The following is a 6,000-nucleotide window of genomic DNA, read 5'->3' on the forward strand; positions in this document are numbered from 1 at the left end:
TGAGCTACTGCACCTGGCCAAAATGGCTTTTAAAAAGAGTGCTAACACCAGATATTGGTGAGGATGTGGACAAACTAGAATTCTTCAACATTGCTTGAGGGAATACAAATTGTTAAAACCATTTGGAAACTGGGCAATTTCTAATGATGTTAAATATATGTCTACCCTATTACCAAGCAATTACACTTCCAGTTTCAGGGATGAGTACCTTTCTTTGGAGAATCACTCTTTAATATATTATTCAGTAATTACTGAGCCTGTGTTTTCTAAGTTATATGTTAAGTGTTGAGGACAAAGAGGTGATCAGTCACTGGCTCCATGAAGCACAACAGGCATACAATTTCTAAAAGGGGGATGGATGCACGTAAATCTTCTATAAATTTAGAGTACGTTTTCCCAAACTTACCTGATATAAGAATCACTTGGGGCGCTCATTAAAAATATAGATTCAACAGCCTAATTTGGGGCTCAGAAACAATACTTGAGGACAACAGTCTACAAACTTTTTGGTACCAGACACCAGTTTTGTGTAAGATAATTTTTCCACGGACTGGAGGATTGGAGGTAGGGTAGCGGCTTTGAGCTGAAACTGTTCCACCTCAGATCATCAGGCATTAGTTAGATTCTCATAGGTAGCACGCAACCTAGATCCCTCACATGCACAGTTCACAACAGGGTTTGAGTTCCTATGAGAATCTAATGCTGCTGCTGATCTGACAGGAGGCAGAGCTCAGGCTGGAGGTTGGGAACCCCTGCCCTAAGAAATTCCTACAATCTGGATATTTTGAGAAACACAAGGTGCTATGGGAAATATTGAAGACTTAACCTAGTCTAAGGATTAGTGAAGGCTTTTCAGAGAGTTACTTAACCTCAGATCTGAATGATGAGTAAGAGCTAGCCATTGGGGGTAGGACTCCTTTAGTATGATTTTGACTGAAAGGATAAAACGTAACATGCTCAAAATGTATTTGGAGTTTTCAAACTGCTAGTTGTTTTAAAAGCAATTAATTTTATGTTCAAATCCTTGCTAGAAAAAAGGATAAAAGCAATTAAAACTAAAATTCTGACCAAGAAAAATATAACCTGTACCTACTTTGGGATTCACAAAGTTAAATAAGACAATTAGGGGTTAAATAAGACAGTTACGTGGACAATAATTGTATAGCATGGTTGCATTAATAAAGGTAAGGAAAAACTTATCAAAAAAGTAAATGATGGTCAAGTAGGGGCTAGCCAGGCTAAGAAGCAGGAAAGGGCATAGAGCATCCCAATGTAAAAGGAGAAATAAGGAATGGCTCCAAGATAAGAGTCATTCCTTCTTCTTAGATGATAACTAGTTATTATGTATGAAAAAGAACTAGTCTGGCCAGGTGCGGTGGCTCACACTTGTAATCCCAGCACTTTAGGAGGCCAAGGCAGGCAGAATGCTTGAGCTCAGGAGTTCCAGACCAGCCTAGGCAACATGGTGAAACCCGTCTCTAACAAAAATACAAGAAATTAGTTGGGCATGGTGGTGCAAGCCTGTGTTCCCAGCTACTTGGGAAGCTGAAGTGGGAGGATCACTTGAGCCCAGGAGATGGAGGTTGCAGTGAGGAAGATAATTCAAATACATATATATTTGATACATCTGATTGTTCAAAATATTGCATATATATATTTAGGTCAGGGTCTCACTCTGTTGCCCAGGCTGGAGGCTGGAGTGCTATGGCAGCAACACAAATCACGGCAGTCTCAACCTCCCTGGGGGGTTCAGGTGATCCTCCCACCTCAGCCTCCCGAGTGGCTGAACTACAGGCATGCACCACCATGCCTGGATAACTTTTTCGTAGAGACAGGGCTTCACCATGCTGCCCAGGATGGTCTCCTTGCTCAAGGGATCCACCTACCTCAGTCTTCCAAAATGTTGGGATTATAGGCATGAACCACTGCACCCAGCCAGCTCTTCATATTCTTAAAAAGTATTGAGAACCCTGGCTGGGCACGGTGGCTCACGCCTGTAAAATCCCAAACCAGCTTGGCCGAGGCCAGAGGGTGGTGATGTGACTCTGAGGTCAGGAGTTTGAGACCAGTCTGGGCCGAAGCAGGGGTGGAACGCCGTCGTCGTCTAGCTAAAAATACAAAAAATGTAGCTGGGCCGGGTGTGGTATGCGGATGCCTGTAAGCCCAGCTACGTCAGGACTGAACCAGGAGAATCACTTGCAACCTCGGGAGCAAGTTGCAGTGAGCCGAGATCACGCCATTGCACTCCAGCCTGGGCAACGCAAGAGTGAAACTCTGTCTCAGAAAAAAAAAAAAAAAAAAAAAATTGAGAGTCCCAAGGAGGTTGATTTTTTTATATTTGGGTAATATCCATCAATACTTACCATATTACAAATTAAAGCAACATTTTCAAATATTTATTAATTTATTCATAGAAAGTACATTCATTACTTAAGTAAAGTTTTAAAAACACATTTTCAAAAAATTGGTGAGAAAAGCAACACTATTTCAAGCTGGATTCTCATTCACATCTGATTCTACACTCAAATCTGCATTTTCTGAAATCTGCAGTGTGTTGCAAGCTTCATTCTTAAATATGAAGACACCCAAAGTTAAAAACGTTTGCCAAAGAGAAAATTGTAGTATAACGAAAGTACTTGCAGATCATGTATGTGCTAGAGGTCTATTATCTAGAATATAGAAAAAACTCTTACAACTGAACAATAAAAAGGCAAACAACCCAATATTAAGAATGAGCAAATGACTTGACAAAGAGGATATAAAAATAGCCAATAAACACATGAAAATATGCTCAATTTATCAAGAGTCATGAGGGAAATGCAAATCAAAACCAAAAGGTATCACTTCACACCCACTAGGATGACAGTAACAGTAACAGTGTTGAGCAGGTCATGGAGAAATCAGAACCCTCATCCATTGCCGGTGGGAATGTAACACGGGGCAGCCACTCTGGAGAAGTCTGGCAGTTCCTCAGAAAGTTAAACACAAGATAACCACATGATCCAGCAACTGTACTCCTAGGTACATGCCCATTTTTATTATTTTCTTCTAGTTCTCACTTACCAAACTATTTCCTCCAGTGCACCAAACTCCAGGGAATGGTATCGCCAGAACTCAGCCAGAAATCACAGGACTCGCCCTTGACACCTCCCTTATCCCTGAGGTCTTGTCAATCTTAACTCCTGACTCTCACAACTATGCAGGCAATCATCTCACATCTGGCCAGAATCATCTTTCTAAAATGCTTATCCAATCAAGTTACGCTCCTGCTTAAAACTCAGCAACGGACTGTCACTGTTTTCAGACAGATTAAAATCTGAATAAGCCCCGTAAAACCCAACAGTGGTCCTCTGTGTTAACCTGGGCACTTTGTGTCTTCCAGATACACCCTCCTTTCCATTTCCTTAAAAAGTCAGGCCCTGGCCGGGCGCGGTGCCTCACGCCTGTAATCCCAGCACTTTGGGAGGCCGAGGCGGGCGGATCACGAGGTCAGGAGATCGAGACCAGCCTGGCTAACACGGTGAAACCCCGTCTCTACTAAAAATACAAAAAGTCAGGCCCTGTTCCTTCTCTCGCCTGCCCACTCCCCACCCCACCTTTAATTCACGCTCAACTTCAGATCCCATCTTAAATACGCGCTTCTTAGGGAAACCGCCCGGGCCCCTCACACTAGGTCAGGAGCTGGTGCCTCCTCCAGGGCGTCCGACGCGTCCTCAAGGGCACACACGCCTGAGTACAGAATGCACCTCGCGTCCCCCTGTCGCTAGAGTCCCCGCCACGCAGCAGAGGCTCCACCAGTCTCCGCGACAAGAAGAAGTATATGTGCGCATTTCTAGCTTTCCCCAGGGACATAACCGCGTTTGAGTGACCGGCCCCCCGCGACTGCGTTCGAGACCGACTTTTGCGGTGCCGAAACTCCAGTGCCACCCGAGGAACGTGCCAGTCCCCAGCCCGCCTCGCTGGCCTCGCCTACACCGCCGTTAGGAGTCCCCGCGTGCCTCAGCGGGACGGGCCTCGCCACCGGGACCGGCCACACGCGGGGTTCGCCATCCCCAACCGCTCAAGCCCATGGCCTCGCCCTCGCCGGCCTCGCTGCCCGACCTGCCGCCCCGCGTCTCTGACCGTCGCACCTGGGAGCCGCTAGATACCTACCGCCGCTGCCGCCTCCAAGGGCCAATGCCCGGCTCTCCGCAGCGGCCTCCGAGCCAGTGGCGTCACCAGAGCAGCCGCGGCGCCTGCCGGGTAACGGTCACCGGCGGCCCGCCCACCGCCTGTTGGTCAGTATGAAAAATGCGGCACTGTGATTGGCCCAGCCTGTGGGCGCGAAAGCGCGGGAAGGAGGCCGCGTACTTGAATATTGCGTGACGTAGAAGCGAGTGTGGGCGTCTGGCTTGGCGCGCAGAGCGCCCACAAGACTTTCCAGCTTTGCAGCCTGAAACCCTCTTCTGGACCGCGCAGCTCTGCAAAGCCACCATATGAAAATACTTGGAAGCGCTGCTTCTGCCAGCAGAGGCCAGACTGCCCCTCGTTTGGGTCTGGTGCAGGCCGAGCCCTCCGCCCTCAGTGGTGGGACAGAGGCCCGGCTTCCTTGCCGAACTGTTTCCCAGGCCGCATGGTCCCGCCTGGTGTTTGGCTTGTCCTCTGCCCATCTTCTGGAAATACCGTTAGCAGGGTCAGGCCGCGACTAGGGTGAGGCCAGTGAGGCATTTGTCACGGGCACAGGATTTTAGAGGCTGCCAAAATCGCAGCAATCAAGATAAATAATATTTTAATGCAGTCTCTAAAAAAGATCAAGAGTAATGAAAAAATTCAGTCCAATTTTTTCCTTTCACATCAGACTCTTAAAATGGCTCCACAGGGTACATTGTTACTGGTCCTGTCTTTATTTAAAATTTGAATATTCTGGGCCGGGTGCGGTGGCTCACGCCTGTAATCCCAGCACTTTAGGAGGCCAAGGCAGGCGAATCACCTGAAGTCAGGAGTTCAAAACCAGCCTGGCCAACGTGGCGAAACCCAGTCTCTACTAAAAATACAAAAATTAGCCGGGTGTGGTGGTGGATGCCTGTGATCCCAGCTACTCAGGAGGCTGAGGCAGGAGAGTCGCTTGAACCCAGGAGGTGGAGGTTGCTGTGAGCTGAGATCACCCCTTTGCACTCCAGCTTGGATGACGACAGAGCGAGACTCTGTCTCAAAATAAATAAATAAAAATAAATTAGATTTGAATATTTTATTATGGATTTTTTGCATTAATTTCGATTTTTTAAAAGACTGCATTAAAATATTAGATTACTGAGTTTTTGCATCCCCCCCCCATATTTTGTGCCTAGTGTCATCCCTGATAGGGAATTTAAACCTGTACAAAATGATACAGTCCTGAAGGGGTGGGGACAGGATAGAGCTGCAGATGACTTCATTTGCTTATTAGTCTAAACATGCACTTGATTGTTGAGCCATGGGGGACTTTGGATAGGTGGCAGATAGAGGACGGGCTCTAAAACTGCACCTACCCCCAAATTGTCCCCTCAAATGAGGCTGCAGCCTCTGAAATGCACTTCATTCATTCATTCATTCATTCATTCATTCATTCTGCAGATTGCTCTTGGCCTGCCAGGGGCCAGGCGCTGAGGGTGCAGGGGTGGACAGTGGACCGTAAGCATGGATCTTGGGATGATGTAATACACTTATTGCAAATCTTGCTGTTACCAAAAGTGCTTTCAAGTGTCTTTTAAAGTGATATGGCCTATCCTTTTACGTGGATTTCATTTGGAAGTCCCTATATCATTTGAAGTTAACACCAGTGGCTGGAGAGGGCAGCCACGGCAGCAGCAGGCCAGAGCTGCTGATGAGATTATGAGGTCTGGCCTCTGTTATAGAAAGGGGTTCAGACTGAGGCTCACATTAGGAGGCTGGACACTCTCCCCTGGGCTGTTGGGCAGATGGCATCTGGAGCAGGACTGGGCCATGGTGACCCTGGAAGGGGTGGCTCTGGAAGTGTGTCTG

General features: G+C 47.2%; 1 protein-coding gene across 9 annotated transcripts in view; it reads right to left on the reverse strand.

Moving 5' to 3' along the window:
* The window catches only part of RBM44 (RNA binding motif protein 44), a 38,115-nt gene extending 33,881 nt beyond the window's left edge, over positions 1-4,234 (reverse strand). For 7 of the 9 annotated variants that reach the window (XR_001888821.1, XM_017890301.1, XM_017890299.1 and 4 more), the window contains exon 1: positions 4,153-4,234. The gene's annotated coding sequence lies outside the window, so the exon portion shown is untranslated. Of the gene's footprint in view, positions 1-3,063; positions 3,414-4,152 lie in introns of those variants that run through there. The other 2 variants (XM_017890296.1, XM_017890302.1) reach the window with 2 other exon arrangements.
* Positions 4,235-6,000: the final 1,766 nt, after the last annotated feature.

The sequence above is a fragment of the Rhinopithecus bieti genome, unplaced genomic scaffold (assembly GCF_001698545.2).
Source record: "Rhinopithecus bieti isolate Rb0 unplaced genomic scaffold, ASM169854v2 scaffold_19482, whole genome shotgun sequence".
Classification (NCBI taxonomy): Eukaryota; Metazoa; Chordata; class Mammalia; order Primates; family Cercopithecidae; genus Rhinopithecus; species Rhinopithecus bieti.